General features: G+C 41.9%; 1 protein-coding gene across 1 annotated transcript in view; it reads right to left on the reverse strand.

Moving 5' to 3' along the window:
* The window catches only part of pcdh7b (protocadherin 7b), a 135,601-nt gene extending 125,275 nt beyond the window's left edge, over positions 1-10,326 (reverse strand). Inside the window, exons 1-2 of the mRNA XM_040043612.1 lie at positions 10,313-10,326; positions 6,561-6,566 (exon numbers count right to left, since the gene is read on the reverse strand). The gene's annotated coding sequence lies outside the window, so the exon portion shown is untranslated. The remainder of the gene's footprint in view (positions 1-6,560; positions 6,567-10,312) is intronic.
* Positions 10,327-10,767: the final 441 nt, after the last annotated feature.

Below are 10,767 nucleotides of genomic sequence, written 5' to 3' on the forward strand. Positions count from 1 at the left end.
CAAGCACTGGCACCATATCATGACAGTCAGTACAAGGGGCATATACATTGTGTAGACATTGTTCACCCCCACCCAGACACTCAGACACCCAGTCACAACTTAATCACTGACACCAGTGGGGACACACTGCTTTTCAGACTTCAAAAGGAGGACCTCTTAAACCATCTATTCAGAGGCTCATTTTCAATGGGACAAGGGTTGCTGTGGCTGTCATGAATAGGCTGATTTGGAGGAAATTTGGTCCGAGGCTACTTATATTGTGCTAATTCCGGTGTCAACACTCCGTACTCCTCCCTTCAACCCGCCGAACATCAATGAGCTCGACACTTGTCACAGAGAAAAAGCTTGAAAATCTGACACTTAAAAGGGAAGTTAGGCACAATAACTCCTCTAATTCAGCAGCCCCGCGACCTACCCTCCCGAAAGAAGAAAAAAAAAGAGGAAAAATATGAGCCGGAGCATGCAACAGTAGCCACATTATTAGGATCTGGTGAGGGGATAATAAGGATGGATTACCCCTCCTTCTCCTGTGACCTAAAAATTGCAGAGCATACTAAATCTCGCCCCTGTGTCAGTGGCTGCCTGTTATTTGCATGCATTAAAGTGAAAATAGCGCTCTGTTTTCTGACACTCATTTTGTGTCAGTGGAGATAGTCACAGATTGTCCCTCCAACCCCCTCCCCCCCCCCCGCACACACACTCTCGCGCCCTCTCTCAACTTCAGCAGCCGTGTGGAAAGCATTATGTGTGAAGGGTAGTCATTTCCAATGCATAGTTACTTCTTGAGTGCCGCCGCTGTGTTTATATGTATGTGCAAGCGTGTGCGTGTCTGTTTGCCTGTCTGTCTGGTCCGCCCATGTGTTTATCTGTTTATGAACAGCGATGGAGTGTTTGTGTGCACTGTCCCACTGTTTCAGCAGAAAATGAGAAGACACCTGCTCGGCGATTCGGAGCTGGCTGTCAAAAAACGGGAAAGAAAGTGCGGTGGAAGGAGAAGGAAAAAAAAGAGAAAAGAGAAAAAAAAACCAGGCAGCCCCGAGATATATCTATTCTGGCTCCCTGCTTCCCTCAAGCTGCCGGTAGGAGACTTCAAAATGGCTCCACTCCCTGCCACAGAGTGGGCTCTGCCCTGTCAAAATGTCTTTGAATGGAAAACACAGGCTGAAAAGTTTCCTCCTTTCCTCTCTCTTCCCCGTTGTTTTTTTCCTCTCTTGCTCCCTTGTTCTCTCTTCCTCCACTTCCCTGCCCCCCTTCTGTCCATCCTTCAGCGCGCACAGAAAGGGCATCTCATCCTCTCCAGTGGAGCTCCCATTGAATGCTGCCTTTTCTCTCTTTCTGTGTGTCTCTCTCTTTCCCTCTCGCTGGAACACTGCCAGAGCTCTCTGTCTCAGTGAGGTATCTGCCAGTCACTCCGAAGTCCATTCTTCACTAAAACATGATGTCTATCTCCTGGGTCCTGTCTGTGAGACGGTGCAGGTCTTGGTACCTTTGTCAGAAGCGATTATGATCTGTGTAAGCTGACGGAATTGCAAATAAAATCAAAGTGAACAAAGTTAATGAGTTCAGGTCATTTAACAGCCGACGTAGCGGAGATTTAGAACTAAGCTTAACGGCCAAAAGCGTGCTGACACCTAGACATCGTGCTCTTCATTGTGATTTAATACGTTGCTGTTACAGTCTCCATTCTACTGGAAGGGGCTTCTGGAATATCTTCAAGCACTGGCTGTTTGTTTCTGTTGTGCCACAGGAGTCTTAGTGGAGAGCTGTACATCATAATTTCAGGTTAACTCTGGATGATGTTAGCATTGCCCGGTGTTGCGGTAAAAGGATTTGGCCTGCACAGATCCCTTTGCACAACACTGGCCAACCACACAAAGAATTTAAATTTAAATTTAATAAGGCACAGTAACAGAAATATATTCCCTCAAAATAAAAGTAATAAACATGAAAACCATTACTTCAGAATCACGCTGTTTCTGAGGTAGTGGTTTTGAGCCAGAGTTAAAAGCCTGGAAACAAAGAAACGCAAACATAGGTGGACATTTTTCTACTTATTATATATTACAAGGTGGCTTTAGAGAGTATGGGGTCACTGCAATGTCACGACACATAAACAGGAAAAATGTTCAACTATATTGTCATTAAAATTTTTATTTTACATGTAGCACATCTATCCTTTAAGAAGCCAATGAGCATTCATTTTATGCTATGGATACTAAATTTCTCTGGGTATATTCGGCCCCCGAGGCACCTTACATTTAAGGCTGATCTAATACTTTGCCTAAGACAATGATAAAACCCATTCTGCCTCTGCTTTTCCCATTATTTCAGGTGGCTTCATCACCTGTGGCCAGAAGGAACTACCTAATGGCCATTTTCATTTGATAATTGGTTATCTTGACATTTCAAACTGGCTCCATAATTTGTTCATTCCTATTGTGAGTGGCTCATTAATTAGAGTGTGCCTGTGTTTAGCTCATCATTTCCAAAAAGGATTTGAGGTCATTGCCGAATTACATGGTTGGCATTCTTTGGACATGTTCATTAAAAAGAGCAGCTTTGCCTAACTGGCCTAACATAAGAACTTTAGAACATGTTGTAGCTCTAACCCAGAGGACTAGCCCCAGAAAGCAAATTAACATCGTTAACGACCTGATGAATTCAAAGTTATTTGTCGTCGTATCTACACGTGTGCATCTGGTTCTCCTGTTGCTGTGCGACATGGTCTTCAGGACAAAGTGGATGATATGTGCTCTGACAGTGGTGAGAAAAACAGAGATCCATGTTCACTGAGTTAACTCCAAGGGAAAAGAAGTAAATGTCCTTGTGAAAGTCTTCAGATGAGTGATGCCTCAGACTAAGCCTTCAATCTCTCCACAATGCTCATCTCAGTAGTAATTCATTCTGCATCCTCAGAAATGGAAAATATTGATTTTCAATGAATAACACCCCAAACCAGCATGCAGCCCTGCCCTAAGATTTCAGGTAAAGTAAAAAATAGTCTGGACTCCTCTTAAAGAAACATAATGAAACAGACACATGCTAGTAAGCAGCCAGTATAGATATTGTTTTTGCAGCTGATTAGGATATAAGTTCGGTTTCCATTTAAAGTAAAAACTGAGAAATCAACATGAGAAATCACTGTAGTGACCATATTACCATATGACTGTTCCCACCACTAACACATGACCCTACTCTGTGTTCACTGCATCATTCCATGTTTGGCACTGATCACCATATATATCTATTTACTTAGCACTTTTCATTTGTATTTTTATGTTTATTTAAGCGTTATCTGACAGTATGATTGCACTCAGTACCGCAGCAATTTCCTAATGTTGTAAACCTGCTCAACATTTGGCAATAAAACCCTTTCTGATTCTGATTATTATCATCTTTACGGTAGTGAGTTTTATGACACACAGTTGTCAATACCAAAGTGTTAATTTATTGAATTTATGTTATTTATTTCCAAAGTCACACAGGCCTAAAGACGAGTTGGTAACCCACTGGTGGTCGCCAGTGGGTGGTTACTAGTTGTTGCTGGGTGAAATCAATTGCAAAGGAAGTACTAGAGCAAAATCTTCCTTGTGATTGCTTTGCCTGCTAGCAGGTTGTTGCAGTTGCCTGCAAGATGCCAACTTGTCTGCAAACACTTGCCAACTAACCTACAGACGGTAGTGAAACTTGAAAAAGTGCAACACAGATTAGAAAAGGAAAATGTTTGCCTTCAAAGTAAAAGTTGTCAGATGAAAGAAACACATTTACTCTGAAGGTCAATAGTGTCCATTTCTGGACTGCATCTCAAAGTTTCACTAGTAGTTAGTTAATGTTTGCAAACAAGTTGGCGCCTTTCAATCAAAACACAGGTGACTGCACTAATTTGCTACCGTAGCAACCAAAGCAGAAGTTTCAGTGTATGACCATAAATCCCTTTATGGCCAATTTAATGTAATAATAACAAGCAACCTCCAGAAACTTCTTTGCTAACCGGTTGGGGGAATTTGTATTTTTACCTTAGTGTTCAGTGGTTGGTTCCTCTGTGTGACTGGGGCTTTTTCATTTCACATCAACTGCTAACAATTACTTGCAACCAGCTGGTCAACACTAATTTTCCCTAGTAATCGGTGGTTACTCAGCTGGTCACCAGCCACTTTCGGCCGGTGTAACGTCATATTGTCCTCTTTTCAGTTAAACATACACAGTGAAAGAGAGGAGAGACTCTCACACTGTCCAAATGTTACGACACATAAACACAAATGAAGTGAATAACAGTTTAAGTCCTTGTCTCTTTTTTTAATTGTTTGATTTTGTAGAGCAGAATGCCTGACACTACATTTTAATGTGAAGCGTGAGAGGTTAGTTTCTGAGTCTCTTTACAAATGCACTCTCAAAGGCAACCACAGAAAAAGGAGCTCAGGTTTCAACACACACAGAGGAAGTAAGAGTTCATCTCTGTCTACATTACTCCACTACATCTTTACAAATGTGGACGTGATAAATGTAAAAACAACCTTCGCAGTTTGATCTGATTACTGATTTTCGCTTATTATCTCTAATTATCAATTTCATTTTTCTCTATCGTTCGCAGTTATTGTTAAGCTCACGTCTGCACAGAAATATCCTCGTTTAGCGCTGCAGTTATGCGGTGGAGCCATATTTGGCTCCATTGATAGGAATCCATTATGTGGCTGTATCAATGACAGTGATTCGCGGGGATTAATGTCATCATCAGGACTGATCAATAGATTATCCTAGATTAATTCTTCAGATCCAAGCTGCCTCCTGAATTTCTCATTTACATACACTCTGACATGGCCCTGAAAGCACTGATTTCCAAGCTTTAATTAATCTCAAACGTTCACACTTAACACCTGTTTATCCACAAGCAGAACACCGCACTTGGTCAGAAAAAAGGCTCCTACTGCAGGATAAAAGGTAGCCGTCTTTGAAACATTTTGGAGGATAAAAGGCCCCGGCTTTACTGATGTGATTAGAACTAAAAGTTTAATGCTTTAAATCCGCTTCACGATTTCTTTTTGAAAGCACACCGAGACGACAGCGGGATCAAAGAACGTTGTTAATTTCTGTAGGTCTTTGTGCATCGGTTACAGCCAGCACAACTATCATACCATTTAGCATTAATACAACTTGACCATCTCTTGAAGAGTCCCTGAACTCTGCTTCCAAAATAGCAGGACTTTATAAAATGATCAAAAAAACTCAAATCCATCTTCTTCCTTTTATCACAATAATCCTTCTAGAGTTACTACTGTTACTGTTGCCCAACATAACCGTTAATATGCTACTTACGAGTGCTGTGAGTCACATACCAACAACTGTGGAATAAAATACAAAAAGGGTTTTTCTCTGATCATTTTCTAAATGTTTGCCACCTGCATAGGAAAGTGTATCCTCTTTTAGTTTCAAGGGGACCTATTATGCTCGTTTCCATGTTTTTATTCTGGGACTCCGCTAGAGTAGCTTGAGTGGCATGACTCACACTTCAAAAAAAGAAATTATTTGTTTTATACTGGTCCTTGGTTGCAAAAAAAGTGGTTGTTACAGCTAACTCATGCTGATAATATAATATATGATGATATAATCTGACGAATGAAATAGAGCTTGATATGAACATTTTTTATCAAAAAATGCGAAAAAACATTTAAAACCTTAAAATCTATGACAGTGGAAATCTACATACTGCACTATCACATATACTAAATGTTTGGCTCAGTTAACAGTTCAAACCCTGATGCTGAAAATGTGAATATTTTTATTCAAAATGGCCTGTTCGTATTAATGAACATACCAATGTATATATCCCAGAGTTAGCCAAAAGGCTACTTTTCATGTGTAGTCCCTGGCAGGTCAGACAAAAGCAATAAATAAGAAATTTAACACGCCATCAAACAGTGCAAAACAATCTAATACAGGCATAGAAATACATAAAATTACAACATAGAATGTCACAGTACATTAAAATGCAACAAGACTAAAGATAACACATATTAACATGAATTGAGAATCTGTGTTTCATAATATTTATCTGCATTGCGGAGCACATGGCCTTTGTAAAGCATTTTTCCACACTAAGACTGTAGTGTTATAAAGATCCCAGGCATGATCCCTTTAAATAGCTACCCAGGGTGTGTGTTTGTCTCTCTTTGTGTGATCTTTCACTCTCTGTGAGCCAGGCAGTGTCTCATTTTATACCCGCTCAAATCACTCAACTGGTCCCCGGTTACCACATCACCCCACCCCAGCCTCTGCAGTCTTTCTTATCTGGCCCCTCTCCCCTGGCCTTTGATACACCCCTTTAACATCCACCGGTTCCCCACAAGTGCAATCTGTTGTCCACTGGTATTGATCAGGCACACAGGGTTTTGATTAGCACACTTGGCTGGATAATGGGAGCTTCACTGCATGATTGTACTCCACCATTCCCCGTGTCTTGTTCCTCTATTGGTCAGGGAGTAGTTCACTTCATTGGAGTCAGTGATTGGATGCACCGTGGACCCCCTATCCAGTGTCTGTGGTAAAAGTCAAGTGGAGAAAACACCGGACTCGTGGATCTGAGTGTTTTTGTGTTGGTTTCCTCACATGAAGGCTGCTTAAATGCAGGCAGCAATGAGGAAAGGAGTACTCTCCTCTTCGAGTAGGCCTAAAGTCTTAACGGTGGACATACATATAAATGAAAGAAATACAGTAATCGCATTAGTCAAAAAAGGCTGAGGCTTTCACGTTCAATAGAGAATATCACAGACACTTCTGTGAAGAAAAGCCCGTAGACAAAAGAATGGTCGTGAGGGGAGATGTGAGGTCGATACGGATGTTCGGTCAAGAAGGACGTCCAACTTTTTCTCATTTGTGGGAGACTGAAGGAAACAAGGGCAAGCTGTTGGCTAGTCAGGCATTCTGACATTGTAGCCTAAGAGTCAGCCACCCATTGGCCTATTCACTGGTCTGCCAATTAGGTCTTAGCTGTTAAGGTTTAATACCTACATTTAAGGCTACTATTGTGTGCCAGCTAATGCTATTTCAGGCTTTCACTCACTTTGGGAGCTTTCATTAAATCCAAAAGAATGCTGGGGCTATTCACACAGTGGCTCAAGTTAAAAGGGCTGCCTTTTCATATTTCCTTAACTCTCAGACCCCTGCGTATCCCCATATCTCCATACTAATGCAAAGACACAATCCTTCAAGTAAAGTCAGCAGTAAGGGCAAAGAAAGTTGATTTCCACATTTTGACTCTTGCTGTTTTTCATTTGACTTTTCTGATTTCCGCCCGTCATGTGTTTTACTGGGTCAGGATTCTCTCATTCTTTTAAAGTTTGCATCTCGGAGAAGTCTCACTCGAGGTCTTCATGTGATTCTCTGACTTTCTTTCTTAGAAGTCAGAGGAGGGTATGGATGGCGATCCCAGTTTCAACTGAGTGGTTTCCACAAACGTTTCACGGTCATCTGACTCCATATTTCCGCTCTATGTTCCGGGCTGAATCATTGTAAACAGTACCCCTATTGAGAGTGAAACTTATCAAACAGAAAGGAAGGGGACGGGCGTGAGCGCATTCCTTTAGTTGTGTTCATTAGCTGCACACTCGCTGCGATGCATGCTGGGAGATGTTGGCTGAGCTTGGCCGATCACTCGAGCACTGAGCGCGTCAACAGATGTAGCTTAGCCTTTCCAAACAGAGGGGATCTGACGCGCTCAAACTTGGCCAGGAGTCTGGGGAGTTGTTGATGGAGTCGGAGGAAGAGAAGAGGACGAAGAAAGAGAGGAGGGCATGCAGTGAGAAAAACACAGCGCTGGAGGGAGCGAAGAAGAGGAAGGCTGTAAGATAAAGAGAGACAAACACAAAGGGGTTGGGGTGGGAGGTGGTAGGAGAGTTGTTCCCCTGAGGGATCACTCTTGGTGTCTCACTCCACTGGTCCTTCTAATGTGTGACGCTCAGGAGATTGACAGACTGTGTAAAACTCAGCCCACAGGAGAAAACAACAACAACACAAGTCAGACACATGAAAACGGCAACTCTACTGGGCTCTGCTGAGAAGAGACTGCTGAGGAGGAGAGTAGCACGGACAGCAGTACTGGTTAATGTAACCTCTGGACATCATGGGAATGTTTGCTATGCATTAGAGCTCTTTTTTCCCCCCTGTCACCAAACTTTACACTTACATGGTTGCATGAATTTGAATGTGGAAATTACTTGACACCTCCCCCCCCCCTTACTATTTTAAAGTGTCCCCGTGAGGAAACATCGGTGCCAAGATGTTTGATAAAGTCCCAGAAAACGACTTTCTTTCCATCTCTTTTCTACAGTTGGTGAATGCTGTAAATTGCAAGTTGTCATGTTTAACCATGAGGTGGACCTTGATGCCAGACTCAGGCAGCAGTTTTACTGAATTTCTTTCAGTTCTCAGGAAGCAGGTAAGTGGTGCAGGAAGGACTTTTCTCTACTGGAACATGCCTAGAGATTCTTCCAGAGAAGCGAGGACAAGTCAAAGGGAGTTTAATGAGATTTTATAATATTTGGAATCAGAGTCTGTCATCTTACTTGTCGACATCTTGAGCAGGAAATTCAGAGTAGCTGCTGGCAGGGATTCCAGGGAGTGGAGAGAGATGTGGAAGCGAGTGGGCAGGCAGGTGTATTGAGGTAAGTTATCTCTTTTTTGGTGCAGTGTCCAGCTGGAGGGTTCCGGTAAGGAAATTGAGAAGTATCCTTTAAATTATTCAAAGTAACAGGAATCCGGGAAGACAGAGGTAACATAGAAGTTTCTGGCAGGCAAACAAACAGCAAATGGGAAAGCAGGGTTACAGGACAAAAAGCACAAGAACAGATATGACATATGAGCAATGTTCCCTCTAAGCTGCGCGCTTGCGCAATTGCGCACTGCTGGCACGGTCTCTGCGCACAGAAAATCTGCGTTGCGCACAAAAAAAAAAAAAAATCTAACCTAAACCAAATAATCTAACCTGAATTAAAATGAATACTTTAACAATTCTGTTTTGCAGTGTTAGTCAGTGACTGGCTGCTCCCGTAAGGGATTACAACGATGCCACCGTATCCCATAGTCCAGCCAATAATGCGATTCACGTTCTTATATACGTAGCTAATCAACGTCGTTGACAGGCTATGACAGCATCCTTATGTGCCGACACCGGTGTTTTAGCTAGCAAAGCGGCGTGGCTGATGTGGAGTGAAGCCACGTTAATAACAACGTGTACAACCATTGGAGATGTGAGCCGTCACAGACGGCACAATTCACGGAAAAAGTGTGGATTTTATACCAGTTTTTAAATTGTGTTGATAGGCCACGTACAACCAGAGTTATGATAAAAATATATGCAATGTTTGGTTTTCTTCCTGAATACTATCGTTGTTTATATTTACTGCGGGAAGAAACGGTAAAAACGGCGTTTTATAAGGAAAACACTCGAAAGTGCTCTCTGCCTGTGAGCAAAACCAAACCCCCCCCCCACCCTTTCCTATTGGTGGAAAAATGTACCATGTCCACCAATCAAAAAATGATATGGCAACATGGCATTTAGTTGTTTAGGAAGGGGGGAAGTTTTAGGAGTGACAGCGGTGTTTTGAGATGTGAGAGATTTGTGCAACATTTAGCACAAATCTTGTGTAGTTAGTGTGTAGTGTAGTCAATAGTTTTGTTGTGTGTCAGAACAATGAGGTGACTGCTGAATGTTACAGGTGTTACAGCAGTGATACATCTCCTGTTGTCAGGCCTGCAGGTATCAGGCTTGTGATGTTCTCCTTTATCTCATAGTGGACAGAAATTATTTTTTGTGGCACAAATAATTTGTGTGGCATCAAATTTGATGCAGAACAGCTGATTGTTCTGTAAATATTTTTAAATGTTTATTTTTAAAAAACACCTTGGCTGCATTTTTAGGTTAAACAGCTGCAAAAAACTTTGTTGTTTGCATAACTCAGTTACTTTTTTGAAGAAGTAACTATATAATTAATTGCCCAACATTGGTCATTATATACTGTATTTTGCAGACAGAGAGTTACAGGACTCTCTCCCAGACCACAGACTCATAATACAAGTCACAGCTTTATAAAAAATAAAAATAAAAAGAAAGTTGTGTTTTCAAAATTGGAGTTCCAGTTATTTTTACTTCTAATAGTGTTAACATGCTACACAGGTCATGAACAAGATTTTTTTAAATTTTCATTGTAAGTGGGCTAAAGCAGTTAATTAAAAGTATTCTAACACAAATGTAAATGCTGTAATTTGATTATTTTAATAAACCATGTAACTTGGATGGATTCGATGCTGGCGTGACCACAGTGCACACGTCTGCTGTTGCTCACAGTGGTCCAAGGGACCGCTCAGGGAGTTTGTGCGTTCGCTCAGACACATGAAAAATTAGAGGGAACACTGGATATGAGTCATGTGAGGGCTAATTACCTCCATAATGGCAACAACGATCTGGTGGAGAGAGTAGCGGCACAAGCCGGTCCTAAAACACCATGAGACGGTGAGATAATGGAGAAAAGGTGCCCGGGGAAAAAGTCCAAGAAAACAACACTCTGCTCACGGGCAGACCAGCGAGGAAACGGCGGCCCACAACTCCACCTGAAGGAGAGAGAGAGAAAGAGAGGAGAGAAACCCTGGCATGCCAGGACCAAAAACACGTGCTTATGTAGGGTCAGTAGTTTTCTTTTTTTCCTTCTTTTTTTAAAAAATGTTTTTGACAATCTGACACGTAACACAGGTCTCCAGCCAGAGCCAAACCACAGA

This window comes from Simochromis diagramma, unplaced genomic scaffold, assembly GCF_900408965.1.
Source record: "Simochromis diagramma unplaced genomic scaffold, fSimDia1.1 OVJJ01000656.1, whole genome shotgun sequence".
Classification (NCBI taxonomy): Eukaryota; Metazoa; Chordata; class Actinopteri; order Cichliformes; family Cichlidae; genus Simochromis; species Simochromis diagramma.